The following is a 9,934-nucleotide window of genomic DNA, read 5'->3' as shown; positions in this document are numbered from 1 at the left end:
TTATTGGAAAAAGAAGTCATCTAGGACTTCCATAGCTGTAGAGAAATAAACAGTGCCTGACTTCAAAGCTTCATAGAGAGAGGCTTCAAATCTTCTCTTGTTAGTGGCTGATGAAGCTGGAGACATTAAATTGAAGCCAACGATCATTTACTATTCTAAAAATTCTAGAGGCCTTAAAAATTATTTGAAATCTACTCTGCCTGTGCTCTATAAATAGAACAATAAAGGTTGGATGACAACACATCTGTTTATAGCATGGTTTACTGAATAATTTAAGCCCAGTTTTGAGACCTAGTAGTTGGTCAAAAAGATGCATTTCAATCTATTATTGCACATTGACAATACACCTAGTCACTCAAGATTGGGCTGATAGAGATGTACAAGGAGATTAATATTGTTTTCATGCCTGCTGGTGAAACATCTATTATATATTCCATGGATCAAGAACTAATTTTGACTTTCAAATCTTATTTCTTAAGAAATATGTTTTGTAAGCCTATAGTTGCCATGAATAGTGATTTATCTGTTGATCTGGAAGAGTAAATTGAAAATATTTGGGTAAAGGATTTACCATTTAAGATGTCATTAAGAACATATGTGATCCATGGGCAGAGTTTAAAATGTTAACATTAATAACAGTTTGGAAGAACTTGATATCAACGCTCATGGATGACTTTGAGGAATTCAAGACTTCAGTGGGAGAAGTAACTGCAGATATGGTGGAAATAACAAGAAAATTGTAATTAGAAATGAAGGTTGGGATGTGACTGAGCTGCAATCTCATGATAAGGCTTGAGCAGATGAGGAGTTGCTTTTGATGGATTAGCATGACATGAGCCCATGTCACCAATTAAAAAAGACTGTATATTGAATAATTCCATTTATACAAAATTTCCAGAATAGCAAACATATAGAGGCAGAATGTAGATTAGTGGTTTTCTAGACCTGGGAAAGGTTGCAAGGAATAAAGGAGTGACTGATAATGGATATGGGGTTTCTTTGGGGGGTAATAAAAATGTTCTAAAGCTGGTTGGGGTGACAGTTACACAAGTCTTTAAATGTCCTTAAAAATCACTGAATTGTACACTTTAGATGGGTGAATTATATAGTATATGAGTTAGACCTCATTACAGCTGTCAAAAATAGAATTTTTAAAGGGTAAAATAAAGACTTTTCATACATAACAAAAATAAGTAAATAAAAGTGCTCTGGCTGGGCATGGTGGCTATGCCTATAATCCCAATATTTGGGTGGCTGAAGTGCAAAGATTGCTTTGACTAAGAGTTTGAGAACAGCCTAGGCAACATCTCTACAAATAAAAAAAATAGCTTGATGTGGTGGAGATGGGGGCTTCTCCGGCTCCATGTTGCTCACAGGTGGTCCATCACCCTACCCTGCTTTTCCTCTCTCTCCCTGAGTAGAGCCATCAGCCTAGTCAGTCCTAACATGAGAACCTGAATACCTCACCTGCAGAATTCACTGGCCATTTTGTAAGAGCCGCAGACTATAGCTGCTTTTAATTGGCCATCTTGGCCCCTTTACCTCGCTGAGCATTTTTTTTTCTTTTTTTTTTTTTTCTTTTTTTTGAGACGGAGTCTCACTCTGTGTCGCCCAGGCTGAAGTGCAGCGGTGCAATCTCAGTTCAATGCAAGCATCGCCTCCTGTGTTCACGCCATTCTCCTGCCTCAGCTTACCGAGTAGCTGGGACTAGGGGCGCCCGCCACCTCGCCTGGCTAATTTTTTTGTATTTTTAATAGAGACAGGGTTTCACCATGTTAGCCAGGATGGTCTAGATCTGCTGACCTTGTGATCCACCTGCTTCAGCCTCCCAAAGTGCTGGGATTACAGGTGTGAGCCACCATGCCCAGCCCCTTCTCTGAGCATTTTTAAATTAAGGTGTGTACATTTTTTTCTTAGACGTAATGCTTCCATATTTGCTGGGGAGACTATCTTTTCCCCTTTTTAGGTTCTTAGTTAACTGAGACAATATTCTGAAGACAAATGTCAGAGCAACAAAAGAAAGACATAGAGAAGTTTATTAATGCATGCTGTACCCATCACACGGGCAAAACCTCAATTCAAAAAAGTATTTCTCAAGGTGGTGGCTTAGGGACCTTGCTTAAGCAATTTATTTAGAAGAGCCAAAGTCCTATACAGTGACAAGATAAAGAAAAGAGTATCTTCAGGCTTCTAAATGACAGAAAATTGTGGGGAAAGTAATTTTTAAGCAGAATAATGTCTGCTTCTGGATCCTCTGGTGCTGCTGTCTCTGAGCTGGTTCTGAGCTGACAAAGGCAAGAGCAGAGGCGGAATGTGCCCCTATGTTTTAACTGTGTAATTTAAATAAAATCCCCAGTATTGTAGAAAAGGATATTTTGGTCTTTTTCATATGCTTAATAGTGTAGAGTAGAGTGTATGCATAACTTTTATGCAACTTGGAAACAAACAAAAATCCTGTGATTCACTCTATTGTGATATCTGTGTTATGGTGGTCTAGTATCAAACCTACAATATCTTTGAGGTATGCCTCTACACATATACTGTCAAAAGTGAAATACTGAGTGTTGTGTGACTTACACACAAACACACACACACACACCCCTTCATATATATTTTTTACTTCTACCACCAAATGCGTAAATTCTCCCACCCAAACATTAGCCAATTATTTAACATTAGCTGGCCCAGGAAACCATTTCTCCTTCCTAGGCCTCCAGGCCTGTGATGAGAGGGGCTGCCATGAAGGTCTGTGACATAACCTGGAGACATTTCCATCATTGTCTTGGAGATTAGCATTTGGCTCCTCATTATGTATGCACATTTCTGTAGCAGCTTGAATTTTTCCCCAGAAAATGGGTTTTTCTTTTCTGCTGGATCATCAGGCTGCAAATGTTCCAAACTTTTATGCTCTGTCATCTCCTGAATGCTTTCCTGCTTAGAAATTCCTTCTGATGGATACCCTAAATCATCTCTCTCAAGTTCAAAGTTCCACAGATCTCTAGGGCAGGGACAAAAAAGCCACCAGCCTTTTTGCTAAAGCATTAGCAAAAGTGACCTTTACTCCAGTTCCCAAGAAATTTCTCATCTCCATCTGAGACCAACTCAACCTGGATTTCATTGTCCATATCACTAATCAGCATTTTGGTCAAAGCCATTCGGCAAGTCTCTAAGAAGTTCCAAACGTTCCCACATCTTCCTGGCTTCTTCTGAGACCTCCAAACTTGTCAATCCTCTGTCCCATACCCAGTTCCAAAGCCACTTCCATATTCTCGTGTATCTTATAACAATGCCCCAGTACCTCAGTGCCAACTTACTGTATTAGTCCTTTCTTTTGCTGCTATTGTTACAGTTTCATTACTGCATAGTTTAGTGAGGTCTCAGATGTTGTTCCATGACGAAGAGGAATAAGATGGGCAAACACCACAGAGTAAGGCACAGTAAAATATATTAAATGGCAGAAAACCTCACCTCAGCAAGGGACCCAAGAATGGGCTGCCAGAAATAATGGCTGAGTTCTGGGTCTTTTATGTGGCAAACACAAGGAAGTCTTCTGTGGGTTTCACCCAAATTGCAGGGGTAAGGTTCCCCTATGAGAGTGTTGCATCTACACATGCCTGGGTTTGGCCATAGCTACTCCATCTTTGTTATGACCCATGAGTGCCTAAGTGAAAAACACGGTGCGGTGGGGGGGGCCTAAAACCACAATTATAATGGCATTATAATGAGTCCAGGGTCATTTCAGGATGCCCTCCGCCCTTGTCTGTGCCTGCATGGGTGGCTGGAAAGTCACTTGTGAGCAAGCAAGCATCTTGGTTTAAGAGGAAGTTCTTAACTTAACATTTCCTCCTGTTAGCTACATAACAGGGGCAGTGCAGGTACAGTTCTGCAGGCCTTGTCCCTCTTCTGAGACCCTCCCTCTCTATCTGCCTAACCAGCCCCTACCTGCCGCCTCTCTCACTATGAAGAAATACTCAAGACTGGATAATTTATAAAGAAAAGAGGTATAATTGACTTAGAGTTCTGTATGGCTGGGGAGGCCTCAGGAAACTTAATTATGGCAGACAGCATCTCTTCATAGGGCAACAGGAGAGAGAATGAGTGCCAGCAGGGGACGTGCCAGATGCTTATAAAACCATTCGATCTTCTGAGAACTCACTATCACTAGAACAGCATGGTAAAAACAGCCAACGTGGTTCAATTGGTTGAGAGACCTTTCCATGACACATGGGGGTTATGGGGATTACAATTCAAGATGAGTTTTGGGTCAGGACACAACCAAACCATATCAGCACACAAAAAGACCCTTATCATTTTGGAGATTCCAAGGGTTTTAGAAACTGGGTGCTAGGAAATAAGAGCAGAGACCAAATATGTATGTATCTATGCACACACACACACGAACACACACACATATATATATATATAATGTGTGTGTGTGTTCGTGTGTGTGTGTGTATGTGTGTGTGTAAGTAAACCTGCCTCCCACATGTCCATCTGTGATATATGAATATGGCTATAAAAACAAAAGTAGATTTTTTTTTTTCTCATGAAACAAAGATAACAGCCCCCTTGATTTCACAGTTCTGAAAGGAATTGCAAACTCACTCTGAAAATGCCTTGGTCAAATCACACGAAGACTGTGAAGCAATATTATAGCTCATGAGGATTTTATGGTGTCAGTTGAATATTAAAGACAAGACAAAAGCCTTTCAACTTTATTGAATCCTAGAGATTATGAAAGTTGTTTTTAAACCTTATCTATCTAAATTCCACCCTGATATTGATAGTCATCACTAATTACTTGTGTGTTCAACTCTACTCCAGCCAAGAACCACTAAGACACTACATAGCCAGATATTATTAGTGTTGCCCACAAGTCAGATGAAACATATGATCATGCCAAAGGGTACCATGAAAAAGGAATACTGGTTAGCCCCACCACTTGCAGCTAATATGCTTCCTCTGGACAATACCTAGAATATTGAAAGCAGTCAATGCATGTTTATTTATTTACTTTCTGATTAGCCCTTTAATGAATGTTCTTAGTGCTAATGTTTTTACCCAGTTCCTATCTTTGGAGGTTAAAGGCTGAGTTGTGCCCTCAACAGAGATAGAAAGCTGATACATGTGACTCTTGCCATTGTCTCACTAGTTTTCTTATGCTTACTGAGTTTCTTTCCTTGAGAGAGAAGTCTCACTCCAACATGTTGTTTGAGACTCAGAATTTTTACCTAGTTCATAATTAGTTCTTTCCTCAAAACTGGAGCTTGACTGTGATATCCTTTACTTTGTATCAAAGAGATCACCTCAGGGTTTATATGGTGCCATGTACGGCCAGATAGGTGTCTAAACGCTTTGACGCTTACAGCTCTCAGATCTGATTCTGCATTGGAAATGGTGCCTGTCAGGATTGCACTTGTATTCACCTCGCCAGTGTTTGAAGTTATCTAAGAAAAGAAGACTCTTACTAGAAGAGGCTGAAAACCATGCATTTTCCTGTAACTCATTTACCTACACCTTACTTATTTCTGAATTATCTTCCTTCTTCTTGCAAGATATTGTAATAGCTATTGTATAATTTAGAAAAAAAAATTTAACCGTACCTCAGCTCATTTATTCTGATAGACATTTATCAAGCCAAATTTTATTTTGTAACTATCATTTTAAAAAATAAGGCAAGACGTTAGAATTTAGAGGCACTAGCACAACTGGGCAAAATCCAGATAAAATTTTAAAGACAACATATATCTCCAACCTGTTTCTTGGCATATACTTTCCTAACAGTGGAGGCTGGGATAAGGTTAAAAGATTACTGAATCTGGAGTTAAAAAAAACTTAGGCTCAAGTTCTGGTATTACTAAGTACTTGCTGGGTGATAAAAATGAGAATAGCAAAAGCTACTTTACAGAGTTTTTGCAAAGATTCTATAAAATCATGCCTGTGCAAGCACTTTGCAAACTGTGACATTCCATAGAAGTGTTAATTTTTCCATGTTATAATAATTACAGTTGAAATAGAGGGGCCTGCTAAGAAAAAGGAAAGGTAAATAATGAGTGAAAGGTCATAGTACATTGATTACACAGTCAAAATTAGAACCTATTGTTTTTATTAACAATTTCATCCAACCATACAATTGGGAAAATTGATTTTCAATTTCAACAGGAGAATGCTTACAGAGTGTTTTAATTATCTCCTGTTCACATACTGGGGAGAGAAAAAGTCCCACCACAGGTTTATGGAGATGGACAATTACCCAATACTGGATGATGAACAGATGAGATCACAACTGTTTCTTAGTCATATATATTCATAGCCCAAGGGAGGAGGACACAGCACACCAAACAGGGGCAAGTGAAGTATTGCACTCAGGGAGAGAATTCACAATCAGGACTGTGGGAGACAGACTCTGTAATCCCACAGGGTGTGTTTCTCCCCTGGTTATCATGGGAGGATGTGATTAGTTTTTTTGAATAATTTCATGGGGCTGCAGGGAACTGAATCCACTATAGAGGGATAAGCAAGAACTGTGCCTAGTTATCTTGATAAGTAAGTCTGTTTGGCTAGGGGATCTTATCTGTGGGGGCAGAATCAAGAAAGAATTCAGGATTAGGCCATTCAAGGTCCTCCAGTTTTCATCAGATTCTAAGGTAGTACTTAATATTGGGTCTTAACTTTAGACCCACACCGTTAGAGGCACTTAACTCAACTGATGTAGACAGAAAACCTCAAGTAGAACTGGAGGCAGTTTAATGTTAGAAAAGTTGAAATTCACAAGACCAGGAAATAATAACTTTTAATCAGCAGATAGAGGGGAAGAAGTCAGTATAAAAAACGATTAGAGACAGTGAAACAGTTAAGATTGGAATAAGGAAAAATTATGTGTTGGAAAACCAGGGAGTAGAACATTTGAAGAAATGGTGGATAGGAGTGATCAATTTTGTCAATAAATACAGAGGAGCACAGTGAGAAGATGATTTCCGAGGGCATGTTTGAGGACTTCTGCTGCTGAAGAGCCAGCATGAAAATCCTGAATGACTTTGAAAGTGAATTCAGCGAATCATACAAGAGAGTGTGGTGATACCATTACATTCCAAAAAGCCCCTTGAACATTTTAATTTTACCTTTAGGGATACATCACTTTGCCTTAAGTGTAGTAGTAAAATTCAAACAAACAAAAAGTTCAACTAAACTACAAGTTTATGTGTGCCTCTTTTATAAACTTGGGGACTTGAGGCAATAAAAATCAGAAATCACAAGTCACCTGTAATTCTACTACACAGAAATAATGACAGGTACCAAGGCATAATATATTTATCATAATTAATGAATAATAATACTTTTTTTTGAGATGGGATCTCATCTTGTCTCCTAGGCTGGAATGCAGTGGCATAATCATAGCTCCCTGCAGCCTCGAACTCCTGGGCTCAAGAGATCCTCTGGCGTCAGCCTCCTGAGTAGCTGGGGTTATGGGCTCAAGCCACTGTGCCTAATTAATGGTTATACACTCTTTCAAGTGGTAGTAATATACTTGAAGTTGTAGGTTGTCTGCACACAAGCCCTATAATTATGCCAGGAAAAAGTGGATTCTATTGAGATCTTTCTTAAAGAAATAACCCAGCACTGTCTTACAGGGTCACAAATACAGATTGGCAAAGTAAAGACTCAGAATGCTTTAATAAAAAATATTTTTTGAAAAAAACATTTAAAATATTCTTCTTATTAAAGCCTGTTTGTATTTCTGAGAGATTAACTCACTTCACACTTCTCCTCAGTTTTCTAATACAGTTGAATCATCTGTAGATTAATCTGCTAAATCACTCATTCTTTCTTCTCTTCTGGTGTCTCATTAGGCTCTAATTATGTTTTACCTGGACCATGTAAATTAACTCTAAGGTTAATATCTCCATCACCAGTTTTTCACTGCTATAGTCTTCTTCCCGTATCTTCTCTATTGAATCGCAGCAGTCTAGCTATAGATTATAGTCCTAGTTTTGTGGAACGTGGAGCTTAATAAATTTTGATAGTCCTCTGGAAAAAGAAACAAAATAACAGATTTACTTTGCCATGTTTATAATAACATATAACCACATGTATCTTCATAGTAAGGGGCTTATATAATTCAAAAATTTATAAGCCAAACCCTGTTTTTATGTATGTATTTTCTAGGGAGAGACTCCACACCTATCAGTCTTTCAAATGGTTGCATGTCCCACAATGCCAAGAAATGGTGTCCTAGAACACAGATTACAGAAACCCAAAAAGCTAGATCTTGACAATGGTGGTACCCAGGCCCTGGCCAGGGTGAAGCATATCCTGGCCCATTGTCTCCGTGATGGGCAATGTCTGTATCTCCTTGCTCCAAGGCCACACTCACTAAAATTGGGCTTTCTTGTGAGGCACAATTATAGGGAGACTCTGCCTTGATCTGACTTTGCAAGAGGGTTGCTCTCTTAGAAATCCTTTATTTTCTGTAAAAGGAATAAAAGAATAGAGCACCATTCTGGCAGTCAATTCAGTCTCTGAGAGAATGGTTAAGTCATTTGTAAAAGATAGCCCTTCTTTGGTGCATATATAAAATGGCACTTCTAAATTCCACTTCTTTGGGGCCAAGCTGCGGGATACGTGCATCCTCCTAGCATTGCACCCACTATGTCTCCACACCACATGTTTTCCAAATTTTGCAGGTAGTCTCCCCTTCCCTTTGTATTGAATCACGTCTTGTGAACTTGTATTGAATCACATCTTATGAAATTGTGTAACTGTTGTATTGTTAGTGTCTTTCTTCCATCCATTAACTGAAAACTGTTTTGGAAGATGTTAAGATTTACTCTTTATTTCATTAAAAACACCTAGCACTTAAGAAAAATCTTTTTTTGTAAAAAAGAAAAAAATAAAGAGCAAAGACAAAGGAGGAGAGTTAAAGAAATAATGCAAAATGGAAGGAAGTGAAAAATAAGAGATAGCAGGGAAAAAGGAGATGGTAGACCCAGGTGGGGACAGGGGAAAAAACATCAGAGAGAGCAATTGGAAAAGCCTTTAATGATCTGATACCATTTGTACACAAAGAATTTAGTCTGAAAATGGGGTGAAGAAAACAAAGTTGAATAACTTTTCCATGTTTTGCATTTTTCTGTCTTGCAGTTTCATTACACATTGTATACATGCATCAAAATATCTCACTATAACTCACAAATATGTACAATTATTATGTAAATTATTATTTTATTATTAAAATATTTGATTAAAATGTTATTGATATCACTACATATTAAATATTTACAATTATACATATATAAATAGTACAATTACATAAATATGTACATATTTAATAATAAATATTACATATACTGTCATATTTAACAAAATTATATATAAACATACAATTATAGTCAGACAGTAAAATTTAATAAGTATTATTAAAATGCTGTCATATTTAATATAATTATTATACATATATAAAATGTGCACAATTATACAAATTATGTACGATTATATAAATTAAGTGCAATTATATGTAAATATATGCAATTATATGTAAAGTATATGTAAATATTTAATAATATGTACATGTACTTCAATCATATATGAGGGAGTAGTATTCAAATATATAAGGAATTTCTACAACTTAATAGCTAAAACACCAAAATAGCCAATTGAAAAATGGACAAGTAACTTGAAAAGACATTTCCCTAAAGAAGGCATACAAATGGCCAGCAGGTATATTCAAAGATACTCAACATCTCTAATCATCAAGGAAATGCAAATGAAAGCTACAATGAGATATCACCTGACATTTGCTAGGATGGCTATTATTTAAAACAAAAAGTGTTGGTGAAGATGTGAAGATACTGGAACACTGACACTTTTGGTGAGGATGCAAGATGATGAAACCACAGTGAAAAACAGTATAGAGGAAAAAAGAAAGAAAGAAAGA

Source organism: Mandrillus leucophaeus, unplaced genomic scaffold (assembly GCF_000951045.1).
Source record: "Mandrillus leucophaeus isolate KB7577 unplaced genomic scaffold, Mleu.le_1.0 Scaffold356, whole genome shotgun sequence".
NCBI lineage: Eukaryota > Metazoa > Chordata > Mammalia > Primates > Cercopithecidae > Mandrillus > Mandrillus leucophaeus.
Note: the sequence above shows the minus strand (reverse complement) of the source record.